This window comes from Bufo bufo, chromosome 3, assembly GCF_905171765.1.
Source record: "Bufo bufo chromosome 3, aBufBuf1.1, whole genome shotgun sequence".
NCBI classification, from domain to species: domain Eukaryota; kingdom Metazoa; phylum Chordata; class Amphibia; order Anura; family Bufonidae; genus Bufo; species Bufo bufo.
This window is the reverse complement of record NC_053391.1, coordinates 312,751,166-312,772,447: the sequence shown is the minus strand read 5'-3', so window position 1 is coordinate 312,772,447 and position 21,282 is coordinate 312,751,166. Positions and strand designations below refer to the sequence as shown.

General features: G+C 45.4%; 1 protein-coding gene and 1 long non-coding RNA gene across 3 annotated transcripts in view; one reads left to right on the top strand and one right to left on the bottom strand.

The window, feature by feature from the left end:
- Nucleotides 1-21,282, top strand: part of AHDC1 (AT-hook DNA binding motif containing 1) — an 83,706-nt gene that overhangs the window by 15,881 nt on the left and 46,543 nt on the right. The gene's annotated exons all lie outside the window — the stretch shown is intronic.
- On the bottom strand, nucleotides 2,723-7,180 carry LOC120995219. The gene is made up of 3 exons (XR_005777550.1): nucleotides 6,423-7,180; nucleotides 5,137-5,263; nucleotides 2,723-2,894 (listed from the first exon to the last, which is right to left on the bottom strand). It is a non-coding gene; the product is annotated as an uncharacterized LOC120995219 (long non-coding RNA).

Here is a 21,282-nt window from a genome sequence, read left to right as displayed (position 1 = left end):
ACACTTTCCTCGGTCCCTCTTTCACACGAGCGTGGCGGATTAGGTCCTGGTGGGTTCATAAAAAAACCGCACAATTTTGCAAGCAAGTTCATTCAGTTTTGCCTGCGATTGCGTTCAATTGTTTTTCAATAGTTTTTATCGCGCGGGTGAAATGCGCATTGATGCGTTTTTCATGAGCGTGATAAAGAACTGAAGGTTTACAAACATCTCTTGGCAACCAACCATGAAAAACGCATTGCATCTGCACTTGCTTGCGGATGCGTTGCTATTTTCACGCAGCTCCATTCACTTCTATGGGGCCTGCGTTGCATGAAAAGAGTATAGAACATACTGCGATTTTCACGCAATGCACAAGTGATGAGTGAAAATCAACGCTCATGTACACAGACCCATTGAAATGAATGGGTCCGGATTCAGTGCATTGCACCCGCGTGGAATACCCGCTCGTGTGAAAGGGGCCTTAAAAAAAAAAAAAATGCCTATTCTTGTCTACATAACATGTGCTGTCTGCATTTTTTTTTGAGGCCCTAAAGAAAATAATGGATCTGCTACTGCAAAAAAATGTGGATCGGACACGGACCAAAAATACAGTTGGTGTGCATGAGGTCTTACATAATCTTTTCCCACAAAAATGTATCATTATGCTCACCTGCTTCTGCTCTATAACCGACTGTGGGCATTGCACAAAGTATAATTATTACTGGAAAACCACTTTAAAAGGCCCATTTTAGTAAACCTGTTCATATACCCTATTTAGGGAATTCGCAGTAAGTAGTGTACTCTGTCCCATGAGCCTCTTCGCTTGGAGAGTGGTAACAAACATTTTCTCACTCTGGAGGCTTGTCCTGTCCTGCATTAGGCCGAATGCACACGGCCATGGAACACGGATGTGAGCGGTCCGTGACAGCAGGAGCACACAGCGTCATTGGTTGCTATGACGCCATACGCTTCATGCCGCCGCTGCGCTACAGTAATACACTCGTATAGATCATACAAGTGTATTACTGTAGTGCAGCGGCGGCATGAAGCGTATGGCGTCATAGCAACCAATGACGCTGTGCCCTCCTGTGGTCAGCAGGATTCCAGGCCGGGATACCACAGACCGCTCACGGCTGTGTGCATTCGGCCTTACACAGACAGCCCATTGATTGCAGTAGGACTGTGTAATGCACAATTTCCCCTGTGGTGGTGCTGTAGGGGAATTGAACACTTTCTGCCAGGTTCCTCTCACTTTCACACTAGCGTTATTCTTTTCCGGCATAGAGTTCCGTCCTAGAGGCTCAATACCGAAAAAGAACTGATCAGTTATATCCCCCTGCATTCTGAATGGAGAGTAATCCGTTCAGGATGCATCAGGACGTCTTTAGTTTAGTCTTTTTGACTGATCAGGGCAGAGATAAAACCGCAGCATGCTACGGTTTTAGGCCTCTTTCACACTTGCGTTGTTCGGATCCGGCGTGCACTCCACTTGCCGGAATTACACTCCGGATCCGGAAAAACGCAAGTGTACTGAAAGCATTTGAAGACTGAACAGTCTTCAAAATGCTTTCAGTGTTACTATGGCACCCAGGACGCTATTAAAGTCCTGGTTGCCATAGTAGGAGCGGGGAGCGGTATACTTACAGTCCGTGCGTCTCCCGGGGCGCTCCAGAATGACGTCAGAGCGCCCCATGCGCATGGATGACGTGTCCAATGCGATCACATGATCCATGCGCTTGGGGCGCCCTGACGTCACTCTGGAGCGCCCGGGGAGCCGCACGGACGGTAAGTACACTGCTCCCCCGCTCCCCGCTACACTTTACTATGGCTGCCAGGACTTTAGCGCCCCGGCAGCCATGGTAACCATTCAGAAAAAGCTAAATGTCGGCTCCGGCAATGCGCCGAAACGACGTTTAGCTTAAGGCCGGATCAATGCCTTTCAATGGGCATTAATTCCGGATCCGGCCTTGCGGCAAGTGTTCCGGATTTTTGGCCGGAGCAAAAAGCGCAGCATGCTGCGGTATTTTCTCCGGCCAAAAAACGTTCCGGAACTGAAGACATCCTGATGCATCCTGAACGGATTTCACTCCATTCAGAATGCATTGGGATAATCCTGATCAGGACTCTTCGGGCATAGAGCCCCGACGACGGAACTCTATGCCGGAAGACAAGAACGCAGGTGTGAAAGAGCCCTTATCTCTGGCCAAAAAAATCTGGATCCTGATCAGTCTTACAAATGCCATCAGTTGGCATACGTTTCTGGCGACGGAACTGCTTGCCGGATCACTCTGCCGCAAGTGTGAAAGTAGTCTTAGGAGACTGGTCTGCTTATTGTAAAGAGACCTTTCGGTTGATTGTCCTCCTAGTTTTTATTTACCATCTTTTAATATAAACTTAAAAAATTTATCCACATAATGAAATTGGGGTTCCTTCATAAAGACCTGTCAGAGTGTACCTAAGCCTTCAAAGAAACTTTATTAAAATATATTTAGCATGTGATATATATACATACCGCTGTGTGTGTGTGTACGGATTACCCTGCAGCCACACTGAGCACTGTACAGGCCGGAGCATGGCGCCTCTCGCCTGTAACAGCTTTGCTCTCTAAAGCCTGGTGTGGCTAACCATGTATGCCAGGCCAGCGCCAATACCAGCAGGAGCAGCCTTTCTCTGATCTGTAGAGCGCTCAGTACAGTCGCAAGGGAATCTGTAGTCCTTTACAGTGGTGTATGGGAATGCAGATTGCAGGTACCTCATTGTTTCAATGACCCTCATTGTTTCTAGGCAGCAGATCACAGTTTACATGGTACGATCTGCTGCCCAGAAACAATGATTTAGGTGTCAGCAATGAGAATCTGCTCGTTCATTGGGCGATTGGCTCGGTGCCTCCTTCCGTTATTTTCATTCTTCTACTCCTATAATGGAACAGAAATAATAAGCGCTGATCTGAATCCAGCTGAATAGCCTTGGCATTGGGGCAATAACCATGAATGATGCCAACCAGTGCTGTGCCACCATCAAACTGTTGACCAAAAATGCAGATAACCTGTTGATATACAGTGTACTTTTGGATTATCTCCATTAAGAGTAAATGGTTGAGTCTAGTCTTGATGTACACATTTTTTTTTGCTAATATTATTCAGATATGGGTAGCTATCTTTCCAAGTTTGTTATGCAGTCGATTTGTTAATAGGATTAGCTCCAAGTTAGCAGAATTTTCTAAAAACAAAGTAGGGAGTCGGATGAATTTTAATTATGTGCAAGTTAAAGGGGCTATCCCTCGAACACAAGACTAATCCCCTATCCACAGGGTTCCCAGAGGTCAGAGTTTTAGATCAGATACTTATTCCCCTTCCTGTGCCCAGGTGTGGTGCTGACGTAATGCAAAGTATATGGGGAACAAACCATCATGGTAACCACTATTTTCCCCAACCTGGCTAAAGATACTTTATATGAGCACCAATGGGACCAGGCGATGTAAAAGCACCCTTAGAATCCCGACTGGGTCTGCGGCACAGTAGACGGCATACAGGCTGCAACAGAAGGCCAATTTGCAGAGCGATGCTGAAAGCTTTGCTTTCTTTGGGGTCATGAGTCTGTGTCGTTGGAAGAGATCCCACTGGTAGAAGGCCAGTTTTCTTGCAATCTATAGATGAGCAATTGGAGTTGAGACAATACTTTTTAACGTTTTAGTTGATATTTTTGTGCATTTAGGACTGGCACCAATTCCTAAGATTGCCTGAAAGTGAAGATGAATGATTTGTAGCTGTTATTGCCAAGTTTGAATGGGCGATTTCATTCAGGAAGTTTATGAATGCATCTGACCTGATTCTTTAGCATATAGAAAGGAACTTATCAGACATATTAAAGAGGACCTGTTAGCTCTCCTGGCTTGTGTGTCTTAGTAGGCACTTGTATTCTCCATGAAATAACCATTCTGGAACAGCTCTGAAAAGAATAGAAAGTTCTCCAGCATCCATCAGTGTTGGTCGTCTTTATTGTAGATCGGTATAAAAGTACATACTGCAATCTTCACCACCCTCCACCACAGGTTAACATGTTTCAAACTGGAAAGTTCTTAGTCAACAACTCTGCTCTGCCATTCCTCTATTATTCCTACTGATCACATAAAAAAACACTAGTGAAACCAGGAAAAAGCTTTTTGTCTCGTCCTGTAGAGATAAAGATGAGGTGATGTAGATGCTGTAGATCAGGCATGCTCAACCTGCGGCCCTCCAGCTGTTGCAAAACTTCAACTCCCATCTTTCCCAGACAGCTATCAGCCTGGTGGGAGTTGTAGTGGTAGTTTTACAACAGCTGGAGGGCCACAAGTTGAGCATCCCTGCTGTAGAAGGTCAGTTTGTTTTTGAAGTGTTTTTTTGGGCTGCACTTGTGACATTCATTTTCCCGGCCGATGTGAGTGAATAAACCTTCTCTGTCCTGAACGGAATAATTTGGTTCTAGATAGAGGAGTGCACATTGTTGGTAACGCATTAACAAGCCTCATCTTGTTAATAAGATTGTCCCAGAATTTCCTGCTCCAAATCTACCACGTGTGAATAATCCCTAACATCCACACTCTGCTCATGTGTACACTGATTGCTTGTGTTGGGCTAGTTTCACACTAATGGTGCATTCTTCTGAAAGAGGAACCAGCTGCCTAAACCATAGCCCCATACTAGTGCATTGACTATAAGGGTGCTTTGCAGAATTATCTGCCGCATGTGAATACACCTTAATGAGACTTGTGGGGATCCAGCCTGTTTCCAGCATTAGTGCCAGGATTTGGCTGGACTAAAACCACTGCTTGTAGTGGTATTTGTCCGGCCAAATCCCGGCACTAATGCCAGAAACGGGCCCCCTAACTGGTAACACCCAGTTGCCAATGTGTTCATGCATTTTCAAATCAATGGTGTTGATCGTTGGGGTCCAGAGTTCTGAGCATATTGTCTCTATTGAGTCCGTCTTGCTCCCTTTCCTGCATTAAAGAGAGCGTGATATGCGAGTGCTTCTCTGTCCTCATTCTAGCGATCAGTGGGGGTCTCGGCACTTGGACCCCCACTGATCAAAACCTTTCATGTGTCTCTATGACATACCAAAAGTTTTATGGAAACTGGGTGAACCTTTTGTTAGTGGACTTCCCAGATACTTTCATACCTTATTCCCCATTCACATCTGTAGCTGCTTCCAAAATTCTGCTTGTTGCTTTTGGAAACTGACATTGGTTTATCTGTAGTCCACTGTCAGCCTTTTAGCTCTGTGTAGCGAACGTCTGCGCTGTGCCCTGTGGTAACAGGAAAGTAGAATTCTGATAAGTCTTTGCCAGTTACTGAGCCAATTTAGTGAAATTTAGCTTAAATGTGGGGTTTTCCTTTGTCCAAATATATGTAAGTCCAGCGTATTTTTTTATTCTTTTTTTTTTTTTAAGCATAGGCTCCCGTAACAGTATAACATATGTGCCGATTACACCTCTGTTTGCCCTTTGCCAAACCTACAATACGGGCGCACAGGTAGAGGGTGTCATTTTTACATGGTCCATAGGCTCTGACTGTAACCTGAAGGCCAAGTGAGAGACCATAGAAGAGCTTTACATGACCACTTACATATGACCCGTCCCTACAGTTACATGTATGGTTGTTTGATCCAGTCTCTACATGGTCCATAGTATATTAGTTTATGGTGTGTGGGGACATGGTCTAGCGTTATCCCCCACCAATACTCTCCAGATCATCAGGGCTATAATTCACTGCGGGGACATGGCCGTGTAACTTGACTAATGTTTACTCGGGTCCCATTTGTGCCTGCATGCTGTGAGGCTATTCTGGGGGTTGGTTGAGGAGAGCACATGTGTTGCACAGTCAGAGCCTCCCTTCTAGGGGGCTGGCCAGCTGTGTCCTACCACCTCTTCTCCTCCCCCCTACAGCCGCTGGTGTCCTGGCCTCTTCTCCCCTGGTTGTGCATGGAGGGAGAAGTAGCCAGCCGCATTCCTGGAGGCTGAGGGATGTGCAAAAAACCAGTGGAAAATTCCAGCCCTGCAGCCGGGGAGAGAGGGAGCGAGAGAGTGAGGAGAGGAGGAGGGGGGAGTAGGATTTGGACGCTGAAAGGAGATTGAACAACATGCTATTCCTCTCTCCTCTCTCTCTCTCCCCCCATCTGTGCTCTGTTACATGCTGAGGGCTGGCACTGCCAGGTCCCCTGCCTGCTGCTAACTGCTGCCTCTCTAACTCCTCTTTCTGTGCCTCCCTCCCCTGCTTCTGCCTTTTTAATGCATCCCTTACAGCTTGATTATTTTTTTCCTATTTCTTTGCCTATTAGGAATCTGTACCCCACCAGTGTACCATCTGACTCTCACTTTCCTGACTTCTGTGCTCCCTGATCTCCCCTACTTTTCCACCACCCCCTCCTCCTCCTCCTTTTCTTCTGTCTGGCCATGTCTCCCACACCTTTGCTGAGCTATTTTTTTCTCGCAGGCTTTTCACGCTCATTCTCTCTGCTTGCATCGCCAGCTCTCTCCCCTCGGTCTCATCTCTGCTGTTCACACTCCTTGGCTTCTTTCTCTGAAGCTTTTTTCCTTCCTCCCTTTCCTTTCGTTTCCACTCTGTGGCGTCTGCACTTTTCCCCCTCACTCCCACCCCTTTCCTTCATTTTGCTCTGTCCTCTCCCCTTTGCTGTCTCCCTCGCTTCATTTTGCTTTTCTTGCTCTTTTCCTTTTTGTGCGCTCTCTGCACTTTTCTCATTTTGATTTCATTGCACTCAGCTTTTCTCTCCTGTGCTTGCTCCATGATGCGTTTTTTTACCTCCAGTCTCTAGATTTTCTTATCTTGTGTTTGCTCTTTTATTATATACTTAATATATTGTATTTTTCCTGTCCGTTGACTCCTGTTAGCTTGCTCCAGATTATAGGGACAACATTGCTTCCTTCTTCACTCCATCCTTTTTCAGCCCATCCTGGTTGTATGAACTCTGCCACCCCTTTCCTTTTTCAGCTGTCTTCCTCCTCCTCTGCACCCACCCCTTTTTCCTTTTAAACTTCATTGCTTGTGTATACCATGTACAACCTTATCCGGCACTGTCACCTCTGTCACATTTACTGCTGAATTTCCTTACTTATTTTACTTGTTTGTTTTTACTTATGTAGCTATGTATAATTGCGTAGCCATGTCAGTATGAGCTGCTAAAACCCATCCCGGGCGTGTTGAGTGCAAGTAAGTATGCAGTTCAGCAGATGGTTAGCATGTGGCTTTTTGTCCCCCCTTGGGGCAGAGTCTAAAGGGAGGAAGTGTTTATTTGGAATTCCCACCCTGTAAATAGTGCCAGGAAGGGAAGGAATAAAACCGCTTTGTGAGTGCGAGGATACTTTCTTATACATACAGCTCCACCTGACATTTATATGTGTATGTGTTATATTTTTCTTATGTATATGCCGTATATAAGTCCTTTTTAGACTGGATTGATATTTCCCATCAGACTCAGGTGAACGGAGCCGGAATAAACAGCATAGCAAATGATCTGTCCAGAGCAGTCTTATGTATTTCTTCACAAAGCAAGATCCTCTTTTTTTATTCCTGGTAGGCTATATTGGTTGTCAGAGGATCTGACACAGGTCCCTCTGTGTCTTCTTCCTCCCCCCTCCTCCTTCCCGTGTCAGGTCCTACACAATGCTGCTCCTGTGAGCTGAGAGCTGCATTGTGAAGCCTAGCTGTGTCCTGCCAGGTGTGCGCCGATAGGAGGGGGAGGAGCAGCCAGGCCTGCAGCTGGGAAGGAATTCGGTGTACCCCCCACCACAGCCGCCAGTGTCCCTTAACCCCTGGGCGCAGGATGGTATATCTGGAAATTCCTGTAGACTTGATCCATCTTATTGACTGAAGCAAAAAGGTTTGAAGAACGTCAATGCTGACTGGTATTATAGATGGAATCTGGTTGGCGGCATTGTGTAGTACTAAAAATACTCACCAGCTTTTCCAATAATTCCGAATATTATTTAATGGTTATTTTATTTCTTGTCAAAGAGGTTCCGTATTTGTCAGATTTGGTCAGGTTGTATGTAATTGATGTAATTGTGTCGACGCTATAAAGAAGGGATAATGGGGAGGGTGGGGGGGGGGGTTTCAAGAAGTTGCAGAATGGTGCTTTGTGACTTTTTGAGCTTAATTGTGAAAAACGTGTGCTGTATTTAGCATTTTTACACCACCCCAGTCACTTAAATAGTTGCAGTTTTACCCCACTCGTTTACTGGAGCAGTATATCAAGACACACGGGCAATTTCAGTTTGCAGTACGGCAATTAAGCTCTGTAAGAGCAGTATTTCACAAACTCGCAACATCATAAGGATTTATAATGCTGCGTGTTCCTGCCTGACTTTGGCTGTACAGAATTGCACTCGCGTAATGCCGTCAGTACAGTTCAGTGAGTTCTCGTCACAGGAGCAATGTTCAGTCTGGGAAACACTGCTGTCACACGGAGTGCATTTCCCACATTGAATAGGCCCTTTTAGATGCACCAAATGTATCAAACGTGCGGTGTTTCATAAAATTTGGCATAAATTACAGCAACACAGATTCCTGCAAAACAGACTTAAAAAATTCCCTGCATTATAAATCTCCCCCTATGTGTGAGATGTGGAAGATGTGCCTCCTCTGCGGCACTCATTTTATTACAGGGGCCCGAAAGTTAGGGATTAGATGGAACTTTATAGGGGTTGTCTGAGTTATAGTATACTTTGCCCCATGCCCAGAAATCCTCAGCACCGCACCTCTGGTCCTCCTCGTGTGGTTTGCATAGAGCGGTGAGGTGTATACCATACGACCACTGTAGCCTATCACTTGCCTCAGAGCAATACACCATTGAGGCTAGCGATAGGCTGCAGCGGTCACATGCAACCTCAATGTCACCGCTGCAGTCTCGTAAAACTGTTAACGGTTTTCAGGTATGAATAATCAATTGCAAGCAAAATGTTCCGTTGTCAGAATGTGTTTACTATCGATGATTTTCCATGTGGGCGTCATATAGTTCACTGTGAATAGGTAACCTTAGAAATCAGTATAATGCATATGTATAGTTTCTAGAAGTACATAGGAAATGCCACTAATGGGCATAAAGCAAATAAAAATATCAGTGTGTGATCAACCTGTGATAACCCTCTGCTCTTTTTATGCTTTATGCTTTTTAAGCTTCAGTCATGTGGGCGGTCCTACTCAATGATTGACAGCCTTCCCTGTATGCTTAGTCATGCACAGGTAACGGTCAATCAACGAGTGGCTCCGCCCACATGACGCCAATGCAGAAAACAGCAGTGGTTTAAATGAATAAATAACAACTTTTACTAAATCTTTACCCACAAAACTATATAACAGTCCGCTCAGCTCCTCCTGTTCTATAACATACTGCCTGCAGATTGCAATAGACTTCGTGGTGACAGGTTCTCTTTAAGGCACATTGTAAAAGCATACATAGTCCAAATGGACATGCACAGATATGATGCATTGTTAGCCACTCCCATACAACCGGGCAAATGCTGTTCCAAGTATTGGCGGCCGCTTGCTGTTTACAGTGTCATTGATGTTAATGGTGGTGCCTATTTTGCAGTTAAAATGACTGTTTACTTGTAAAATTTAGCGATGATTAATAAGTCTGAAAATTGCACTGGTGTTTTGCAGCCACCAATTTGTGGAACCGTACCCTACGGCTGGGTTGACAGAGCTGCTGAACCCACGCCAACATGTGGTTTTACATTGTATAGCGGTTGTGCTTGGTATCGTGCTCAGCCTCATTCATTTCTGTGGGGCTGAGCTGTGCCTAGGCCACGTGACCGTTGAACGTGTCATCACAGGCCTAGGGAAGGCCTCGGAGCTCCACTGCCTTCTCAAACAGCTGATTGGCGGGGGTCCCTGGTGTCAGACCCCCACTGATCAATTACTGATGACCTATGCAGAGGATAGGTCATCATTAAAAAGAAAAGTCTCGGAAAACCCCTTTAATCTTCCACTAGTCAAAAAAAGTAAATAAAAATACGTGTATGTACATTGCAGCACCAAACTGGAAGGCCAGCTGCCATCACTGCCCCTATGAGGCAGACTTATCTTTCACTGTAATGGCTGATACTTTCTGGGGCTTTGGTGGAATGGAGAGGAACGAAAGGGGGGGGGGGGGGGGGTTATACTGTAGAGTGAAGGGGGGTTATACTCTTAGAGGGACATCAAAGAGCCTGTGTTAACAGCATGGCTAAGGCTTGTGACGGAATTCTTCAGGAAATGTTGAGCTAGTGCATATGCCATAACTTGGAAGGAGACTACAGAGAGCAAGGTGACTTCTAAACAACTAGTTGTGGATGTAGTTGGCATTGTATGTGACTGTCACATAACTGGCATAAGCATGCTTGGCTATTTCCAGAACTCTTATAGCAGTCAATAGAGATTGCTGCATGGCCAAGTCTGGCCACTCCTGCTCATTAGATAGGTGTGGGTCCAAGATGTGGCATATCCTGGAAAGTCGGTTGTCCACGTTGGACATGTCTTGTTTCTTTTTCCACTGTGATTTAGAAAATGGAGGGTGACGTGTGGTCTCTGTGGGAGAAAAGGCCACTCTTCCTATGAATGGTGTCTTGCCTTGCACTGCCCATTACATACTGTATTGCAGCTCCTCTCCTGATGGGGTGCACTGTCTGCAGATTTGGCTTTTCGTATGTATGCACACAGGCTGACTTTATATGAATTTGCTTGTGCACAAAGCCCAAGTTTCAAGGGTTTGTCACCTTCTGAACCTGTTTCACAAATGGCTTTAAAAATGAAATAAAAAAATAACTAAAATGCAGTTTTTGTGGTATTTTTAAAAAAATTTTTGGAGCCAAAACCTGTATATTTACCCCACCTTTTAAATCCACTGCATGAAAAATGCTGTGTGTGTGAGAAACCACCCTAAAAGTAGATTCCCACAGGGTTTTTTTGTGAAGGTTTTTCAGCATATTTTTTTTAATTTCTTTTGCTGAATTTTCTGGATGCTTTAGGGTCCATTCACACGTCTGTAGTGCATTGCGGATCCGCAATACACCCGGCCGGCACCCCTATAGCAATGCCTATTCTTGTCCTCAATTGCGGACGAGAATAGGACATGCTCTGTTTTTTTCCGGAGCCGCAGACCGGACGATCGGCGGCGCGCCCCAGAAATACGGATGCGGACAGCACACTGTGTGCTGTCCGCATCCATTCCATCCCCATAGAGAATGAATGGGTCTGCACCCGTTCTGCACAATAGCGGAACGGATGCGGACCACAATTGCGGACGTGTGAATAGAGCCTTAGTGGTAAAAAAACAAACTCCAAAGCAAATTTGTGTGTGATGGACACCTAAGGGTATGGTCACATGTTCATGTGTTTGTTTTTATTTTTTGTTTTTTAATTTAGTTTTTGAAGCAAAAACCAAGAGTGGATTTAAAAAAAGAAGTCTCCTCTGTGTTTATGGGTACGACAACATGTCTCACATAAAAATCGAGTGACACAAAAATGTGTGGCTTGTCTGCAAATTGATGTTTTAGAACTATGATTTGGCTATGAAAATACAGCCAAGTTGTACTTAAAGGGATTCTGTCATGCCATTTTAGGCCTATAACCTAAACATATGGCCAGGTCCGTCCAAATAGCATGAGTCCGAAACTGTACTTATTAAATCTGCCTGTGGCTCTATTAGCACATAAAACAGGTTTTTATAACCTGTCATTCACCTACCTAAGGTGTCCAAGGGGATGTCGCTTCATACTGGGTGCCCGGCTGCAGCCATCTCCGTCTGGTGCCCAGCGCCGCCTTCCCAGTTGAAATCGCCGCCTCCGCAATCGTCCTGTCCCTCAGGTTATGCCTAGTGCGCACGTGCGGGATCTGGCAGAGGGGCCTGGAGGCGATTTTGGCTTCAAAAACTGCATCTGGAAACCTGACCATGTGGCTGTGCCCTAAAGGTCAATTCTTTTTGAAGGGATGCACCATTTTCCATGTATGCAGGTCTTTTCAACATCAAGATCTTATTATATAATTTTACCTACCTTAATGAACCCCTTATAGGACAGTGAGAATGACTGAGCTCAAACTTCAGAATTTAAGGCTATGAATCCTTTTGGTTTTAAGGCTACTTTCACATCATGGCTCTGCACAAACGCATCCGTTCAGATAATACAACTGCATGCATCCGTTCAGAACGGATCCGTTTATTGTCTTTAACATAGCCAAAACGGATCCGTCTTGAACACCATTGAAAGTCAATGGAGGATGGATCCGTTTTCTGTTGTGCCAGATTGTGTCATAGAAAACGGATCTGTCCCCATTGACTTAGGCCTCTTTCCCACTGACGTGTGCGCCCCGTTGCCTTATTGAGGATCCGCAATACACGGGCGCCGTTCCGCGGGCATTCCGCATCACGGATGCTGACCCATTCACTTCAATGGGTCCGCAAATCTGGAGATGCAGAACGGAAACACGGAACAGAACCCTACGAAAGCACTACGGAGTGAATGGGTTGGCTGCGGCTGCCCCAAGGACTGTGCTCGTGCATTGCGGCCCGCATTTTGCGGGCCGCAGCACAACCACAGGGCTCACACCCCCGTTGGAAAGAGGCCTTACCTTGTGTGTCAGAACGGATCCGTTTGGCTCAGTTTCATCAAGCGGACAGCAAAACGCTGCAGGATCCTTCTCCATTCAGAATGCATTAGGGCAAAACTTCTCCGTTTTGGACCGCTTGTGAGAGCCCTGAACGGATGCCGATGTTGGAAAATAATTTATGGCACAGATGTACTCGATATCATGGGGATAACTGCTACAGTGTAGAAACATTACTGCAACAGCAAGAAAGTAATCATGCCCCGCAGAACTTTGGCTTTCAAAAGTCAGTGACTTTTTGGGCTTATTTGTACAAACGTTTGCGACATTTGCGTTTTTCCACCACTCGCTCCAGTTTTGAAAAGTGGGTGTGGTTAGCTTTGGTAATTAGTTTCACTCCAGATTTATCACTGTGGATGGCGGAAATAAACTGAGGTGGCGTTTGTAGACAAGTGTTTGGTTTAGGAATGTGCCAAATTTAACAGACAACGTGCGACATTTGAGAAATTTAGTGCAAAGTACTCCAATGTAGACTCGAGCAAAAACTAAATTTATTATTTATTAAGCACCATTCATTCCTTGGCGCTCGGGTGCACATACAGACAAATGCAATAAGGAGAGAGGGCCCTGCCCGCGAGGGCTTACAATCTACAAGAGAAATTTCCCCCACAGAATACTGAACCCAGAACTGAAGGAAACCTGTCTGCAAGGTTATCCTCATGCTCTTAAAACTATGTCTTGTAGAGAATTGTCCAGGATTCTTTTTAATTCTGTGTCTCTCTCTCCTTAAAGAACACCCATCCCTTCTCCTGACTTGTCTTGGTAAATGTATTCCACATGAAATTGCAGTTGTGGAGCATTTTTTTATACAACTCTGTTCTGCCATTCATCTTTTATTCCTGCTGGAAGTTTTGGAATAATGGGTCAACTGGGTGTTACCGGGGTGTGTCCAATAAGTGCAGGCAGAGTCACCCCCCCCCTCCCCCAACAGATAACACCCAGGTGGACCTTATCCATTACCAAACAGTGACAGTATGGTGATTTTCTGTAATGGGTAGATGCACTGAATATTAACATGAGCAGTAAGTTGGCAATGACGTCAGGCACCAGCGTGTGACATCCAGCTGTATGTTGAGAGAGGGCTAAGACGGCACACGTCTAATGAGCAGATAGATTATTTGTGTTTTCGTCAGGGAATAGCCTGTAAGCCGGGCTGTAGTGTGGACCTCCTGCTAGCTTCTACCTTGACTCATCTCTGGATTCAAAGCAACATTGAATTGCTCCTTAAATAGCCCAGCTTTCAGCCGGTCATTACTTACCAGGCAACTGGACTGTCCTTTTTCACTCTACTGGCCTTGGTAACAGTCTTATCACCTCTGCATGTTTTCTTGGCTTAACCCTCCCCAGCCCCCAGTAAGATCACTGAGGGCATATGGTGTGGAATTTAAATCCCCATTGGGAGCTATGCAGCATGACCCTTCCTGGCCATAGTCCTTTAGCAAGCACTGCAGTATAACCCATGCCGCGCCACATAGATCCGTGTAGTGTCAGCGCCTGCTCCCCTCCTCCCTGTTTCCCTCCTGTGTGCCTGTGTGGTTATTCCTGGTCTGTCTCAGATGTTGGAAAGAGGTGATAATGTCTTGGCGGATCTGTCTCCCTCCCTCTGCTCTTCCTCTCCCACACTCCCCCCTTCCCAAACCTCTCTGCCACCCCCCCTCTCCGCTCTGTTTATTCTCTCCTGTCTGTGTCTTGAATTCCACCCCCAAGCTCCCCTGTTTTTCATCTTCTCACTTATTTCTCTCACCCTTCTCTCCTTCTTTAATCTCTCCCAAGTATATTTTGTTCACGGTGTCTTTTTATCTCTTTCCTAACCTCCTTTATACTTTTATCCCCTCACTTTTGCGCTTTCTCCTAGCCTATTCATGTTTTCCAATTTATTTTGTCCTTTTCGCCAGTCCTATAACTCCCCTTTCTCTGTCTACGCCTTTTCGGCATCCTCTCCCCTCCCTCCCTTCCTCTCTCTGGACATTGCTTCACATATGTTTGAGAAGACAGTATCCTCTCTGCTCCCCCCTCTCCCCAGGGCTGGAGGCCTGGAATCCCAGCTCTGCCCTCTTCTGCTCCAGGCCGGATTAGATGGGGGTGGCGTGATGGCCATGTGGTGTTAGGGCAGAAGAACAAGCAGGGTGTGAGATTACAGAGGCTTGTTTATCCCTTCCCTGACCAGTTTTCAGCTTTTAAAAGTCTCCTGCTACCCCTGTCTCTAGCGGCAGCAAATAAAAACTGATGAGAAGTCCTCATTATGTTGATGTATCTCTGCCTGGCATGCTGTGGAGAGGTGTGCGGTGCTGCCAGGTGAGACACTGTGCAGGATTTATAACCTGCGATTGCTGGGAGAGTGAGGACATAGTGCAGGTGAGGCAGGAATTCTGCAGGGACAATGATGGTATTTTCCAGCTGTAGTATGTGTTCTGTGGCTGTATGGCCGAGGGCATTCTCCTCTCTCCTCCCTCTCTCCTTGGCCTTATCTTCCTGCCTCCTAATCTCTTTCCCTCTGTCTCTCTCCCTCTTGGCTCTCCATAATTACAGGGTGGAACAGATGTCCCTGGATCTGTTTCAGATCCAACATCCATTAGAATAACCTTCAGCACCATGCCTGGAGGGAGGCCCTTATTCTTGGTGCAGTATATACCGGTAGTGAGCACATTACCCAGATTCATTATACATTTTATGTTCCTTATCCCAGTGAAAAAAGAATGCTGCCTAGTGCTACATTTCTACCGGGGTGATATTCTGCTACAGGGTGCAAGTAAAGGAGCCTACAAGAGTTCCATGCACACAGCTAACACTAGAAACGTCATTCTTCCCCTGAAAATGCGACCTCAAAAGTCTAAGTCAAAACGCATCCGTCTTGACTTACATTGAAAGTCAATGGGGGATGGATCCGTTTTCAACTGCACCATATTGTGTCAGTGAAAAATGGATCCGTCCCCATTGACTTACATTGTAAGTCTAGACGGATCCGTTTGGCTCTGCATAGTCAGACGGTCACCAAAACGCTGCAAGCTGCGGTTTAGTGACTGTCTAAAAAAACGCAACAGAGACCAAACGCAGCCAAATTGATGTATTCTGAACGGATCCTTATCCATTCAGAATGCATTGGGGCTGAACTGATCTGTTTTGGGCCGCTTGTGAGAGCCCTGAAACGGATCTCACAAGTGGACCCAGAAACGCCAGTGTGAAAGTAGCCCAAAAAAAAAAACTGTTTGCAAGGGGAAAAAAATATATATTTTGCAAGGAGGGCCTTCTAAATATTTCTATTGAAACGTCATATTGAAAATATCACAATTTGCTTCTCGTCTGACGCTGATGTGGCTGCATCTGATGTCTTCATTGCTAATATTTGTTAATATTAATTGCTGTACCGGCACAACAGGCCTGTCCTGTATTTCAGCCATCCTACCCAGGTGAAGTTGCACAAATATATGGCATGCAACCATTTGGCATTATATACAGTTCTGTGTTACAATACAAACACCTTGGGTAGCATGACCTACATATAGATACCTGATGTATACTTCCCCATCATCCTCGTATAGCATCTGGCGTATCCACCTGAAGAGCTGAGCAGCAACATGAGTTTTCTCGTTATTCTGCACTGGAGAAAGGAAAGCTGTAATGGGACTAGTTAGTACGAACCACACACACACTTTGGGGGGTCATTTGCGACCATTTTTATGCCAGTTTGTGACGTAAAAATGTTGCACAGTCCCCTTTTTTGCAACTTATTTGCACACGCGTGCGACAATATTTTATGGCGCGGGTGTTTTTGCACTGCATTAAGCACATAGGAGCGATGAAGGTGTGGCCGGGGCCTGCAACTTCGCCACTGGCAAATTTATCAGCATTTACTTACGCCTGGGAACTAGAATAAATGTTGGCGAAAAAGTACTCCAAATGGCTGGTCTAGTTTTTCCTCCTGGTGCATGGTCTATTGAAGGTGCCGCTAATTTATGACAAGGGGCACACTCCTTTTAATAAATTAGGCACATCTTCCGGCTGCAAAACCAGGGCAAAAGTGGAGAAATAGACTGGCGTCAATGACCCGCTCTGACTGCACAGGTTTTTGAGCAGGAGTGTAGAGTGGTTCCATTTTTATGGTGTTAAACCATTTATTACCTTATCAGGTATCACCACAGAACATACTCAGATTAGGCTACTTTCACACTGGCGTTTGGTGCGGATCCGTCATGGATCTGCACAAACGCATCCGTTCAGATAATACAACCGCATGCATCCGTTCAGAACGGATCCGTTTGTATTATCTTTAGCATTGCCAAAACGGATCCGTCTTGAACATCATTGAAAGTCAATGAAGGACGGATCCGTGTTCTATTGTGTCATAGAAAACGGATCCGTCCCCATTGACTTACATTGTGTGTCAGAACGTTTGGCTCAGTTTCATCAGACGGACACCAAAGCGGAATGGAGACTGATTGGAGGCAAACAATGCATTCTGAATGGATAAGGATCCAGTCAGAATGTATCAAAGGGCAAAACTGATCCGTTTTGGACCGCTTGTGAGAGCCCTGAACGGAACTCAGAAACAGAAACCAAAACGCCAGTGTGAAAGTAGCCTTAGGCGGTAAAATAAATCTAGTATTTTTTGGCATTATAGCTCCATTCCATTTATGCGCAGGTTAATAGGGTTATCCAGGATTAATAAAGCATAAGGGTCCATTCACACATCCGCAATTCCATTCCGCATTTTGCGGAACGGAATTGCGGACCCATACATGTGCGGCCCCGATCGGAATTGCGAACCCGCACTTCCGGGTCCGCAATTCCGATCCTGAAAAAAATAGAACATGTCCTATTCTTGTCCGCAATAGCAGACAAGAATAGGCATATTCTCTTAGTGCCGGCAATGTGCGGTCCACAAAATGTGGAACGCACATTGCCGCTGTCCGTGTTTTGTGGATCCGCAAAACACACACTGATGTGTGAATGGACCCTAACTGCTTTCGTCCAAAACACAGCGCCAAGCCTTGTCCAGTGGTAGTGTGTGGTATTGCAGCCCGACTCCATTGACTTCTGAGCTCTTATCTTGTATTAACAAAATTTTCATAACCTACTTATCAGGCACAAAAGCTTTCGTGTGTTAGTATGAAGCAATGTCCGTTCCCCAATCTCAAGTCTCTGTGGCTATGTTCACACAGTGCAATCAACTTGTGGCAAATAACGCAGTATGACTTTACTGTGTGAATGCAGCCTTCACATCCACTGGATCAGACCACCTAGTGGTCGCAGCAGGCTATTGAGATTTGCAGACAGAAAATCAGCTGAATTTTCCAGCAGTAGCAAAGTGGATGAGATAAAAAAAACAAACAAAAAACTCATCCATGCACTGTGGTGAAAAATGTGCATACGATTTAGGGTCCATTCACACGTCCGTGTGTTTTGCGGATCCGCAAAACACGAATATCGGTGATGTGCGTTCCGCATTTTGTGGACCGCACATCGCCGGCACTTAATAGAAAATGCCTAATCTTGTCCGCAATTGCGGACAAGAATAGGACATGTTCTATTTTTTTTTTTTCAGGAACGAAATTGCGGACCCATAAGTGCAGATCCACAATTCCGGATCCGGGCAGCACATCGTGCGTCCCCATAGAAATGAATGGGTCCGCAATTCCGCTCCGCAAAATGCGGAACAGATTTGCGGACGTGTGAATGGACCCTTAGGCTACATTCACACGTCCGTGGTGTGTTGCGGACCCGCAACACACCAGCCCGTCACCCCCATAGAAATGCCTATTCTTGTCCACAAGCTGCGGACAAGAATAGGACATGCTCTATCTTTTTGCGGAGCTGCGGACCCAAAATCGGGGCAGCGCTCCGCAATTGCGGCTGCAGACAGCACACTGTGTGCTGTCCGCATCCATTCCGTCCCCATAGAGAATGAATGGGTCCGCACCCATTCTGCAAAATTGCGGAAAGGATGCGGACCCATTTTGCGGACGTGTGAATGGAGCCTAAACATGTGGTGTGGGTTTTAAATCTGCAGCATTTTGCCAATTTGTCATGAATTTTCCCTTTGCGGCGCATAGGGTGAATCTGTATCAGATATGTAACAAGGTTCCATATTCTAATTTAGCTGCAAGTTCCTCAACAGATTTTTGTGTGAACGCAGCCTTAGGGTACTTTCACACTAGCGTTTTTCTTTTCCGGCGCTGAGTTCCGTCCTAGGGGCTCTATACCAGAAAAGAACTGATCAGTTTTATCCTAATGCATTCTGAATGGAGAGCAATCCGTTCAGGATGTCTTCAGTTCAGTCTTTTTGACTGATCAGGCTTTTCAGAAAAACGTAGCATGTTGTATTTTTACCTCCGGCCAAAAATCCTGAACACTTTGACTGAATGCCGGCTTTTGCATGTTAAACCCGAAAAATGTGAAAAAAAAAAGTTAAAGTCCATAAATGGCGGATCCGTTTTGTCCAATGCATTTTTTCATTGTGATCAAAATCCTGATCAGGATTCAAATGTAATCCGTTTTCACACGTTTTTCCGGATCCGGCGGGCAGTTCCGGATTCAAACAACGCTAGTGTGAAAGTAGCCTTACAGTTCCACAAGCAGTCGCCATTCAGTGGACTGTGTGTACAAAGATCAATGTGCAAAATGTCTCTTGGCAGCATTTGTCATTGAGACAAACCTGACAAGGCGCAAATACATTTTCAATATAATGTATTTTTTCATATTCTTCAACACATTAAATGGAGCTTTGATGAGTGGTGATCATGATTTCACTTTTGTTACAAATAAGTTAGTGTTTGTGTATAATTTATTTGTTTTTGCTATTTGTGAGTTGCATGCTCCACAGAGAGTTTAGGTTAAAGAGGACCTTTCACCGATTCTTACCCTATGAACTAACTATACAGATAGGTAGAGCGGCACCCGGGGATCTCACTGCACTTACTGTTATCCCCGGGCACCGCTCCGTTCTCCCGCTATGTCCTCTGGTATCTCCGCTCACTAAGTTATGGTAGGCAGAGATTCCAGTCCCTAAGTTATGGTAGGCGGAGTCTGCCCTTGTTCTGCTCTAGCGCTGGCCAATCGCAGCGCAGAGCTCACAGCCTGGGAGGTTATTTTCTCCCAAGCTGTGAGCTCTGCAATGCGATTGGCCAGCGCTAGAGCAGACTCCGCCTACTATAACTTAGGGAACGGAGATACCGGAGGGCATAGCAGGAGAACGGAGCGGCGCCCAGGGATAATAGTAAGTGCAGTGAGATCCCCGGGCGCCGCTCTACATGGCAGCATACTTAGTTCATAGGGTAAGAATCGGTGAAAGGTCCTCTTTAATGTCTGTCCCTATACCCCAGGTTTGCTAATGCTGTATAGAGGGATTCTTGGAGAGCCCTGTGTCCGGTCATTATGATTTAGAGTGTGGAGAACAGATAAACAAAATTTGGGTTTTCCATTTGAACATAGAGCATTTTCAAGTGTCAGGTACAAGTCCAAATTTCTAGAAATCCTGGGTACAACTGCCTGAGGACTTAAAGTCAATAGGTTTCTGGATCCTTCAGTGTTAGTGATTCCACTACTTACTACGTGTGTTCCAGGAGGTTCTGAATCTTTCAAGTCAAAAATGGTACTTTTTGTGAGTATAGAGTGAGCAGCGTTGGACAGGGTGTTTGGAAATGTGTCCTGCAAACTGTATGGCAAGAATCTTAGTCCCATGCAACAAGCATTGTGTTTAACGCAGTGATGTCTGCGATGTGAACAGGTACCGGGAGATTGGATCGCACTCGGACCGATTAGAGTGCAAGCTAAAATCATGTCTAGAAGATGAATTTGGACTTGGCTAAGGTGCCAATCTGCCTCGATCTAGTTGATCTGTTTTATATATTCTCATCTTCTTTGTTCTTGACAAACCTATGTTATTTTAATTGTACCACTTGTCCTCTATCTCTCCAGTTTGTATTTTGCTGGTTCAGACAGGAGAGGAAATTTTAGCTTTTTTTTTCTTTTCCCTTTTTTCCACCTAGACTAGGTTATTGCACAAGCCAAGAGCTTCAGATGTATAGCTTGGAAGAAAGACGAGACAGAGGGGATATGATAGAAACTTTTAAATACATAAAGGGAATCAACAAGGTAAAAGAGGAAAAAATATTTAAAAGAAGAAAAACTGCTACAAGAGGACATCGTTTTAAATTAGAGGGGCAAAGGTTTAAAAGTAATATAAGGAAGTATTACTTTACTGAGAGACTAGTGGATGCATGGAATAGCCTTCCTGCAGAAGTGGTAGCTGCAAATACAGTGGAGGAGTTTAAGCATGCATGGGATAGGCATAAGGCCATCCTTCATATAAGATAGGGCCAAGGGCTATTCATAGTATTCAGTATATTGGGCAGACTAGATGGGCCAAATGGTTCTTATCTGCCGACACATTCTAGGTTTCTATGTTTCAGATAACGTCACCACTGTACGTTACCGCTGGTCATGAATGTTACAAGATATTGTACCATCCAGTATTTTTGTATGCCATCTCGATGGGGCTGGCCTGCAGTACGTTTTCTAAGCGCTACACAGTGTATGGAGCTGTGCTAGTTTAAAGGGATTCTGTCACCAGGTTTCACCCATGTCAGCTAAACATATGCTGATGTTCAGGGCCTCATCACGATTCCTAATGTGGGCTTCTAAATGTGATCCGTAGCCTTATTTTGCT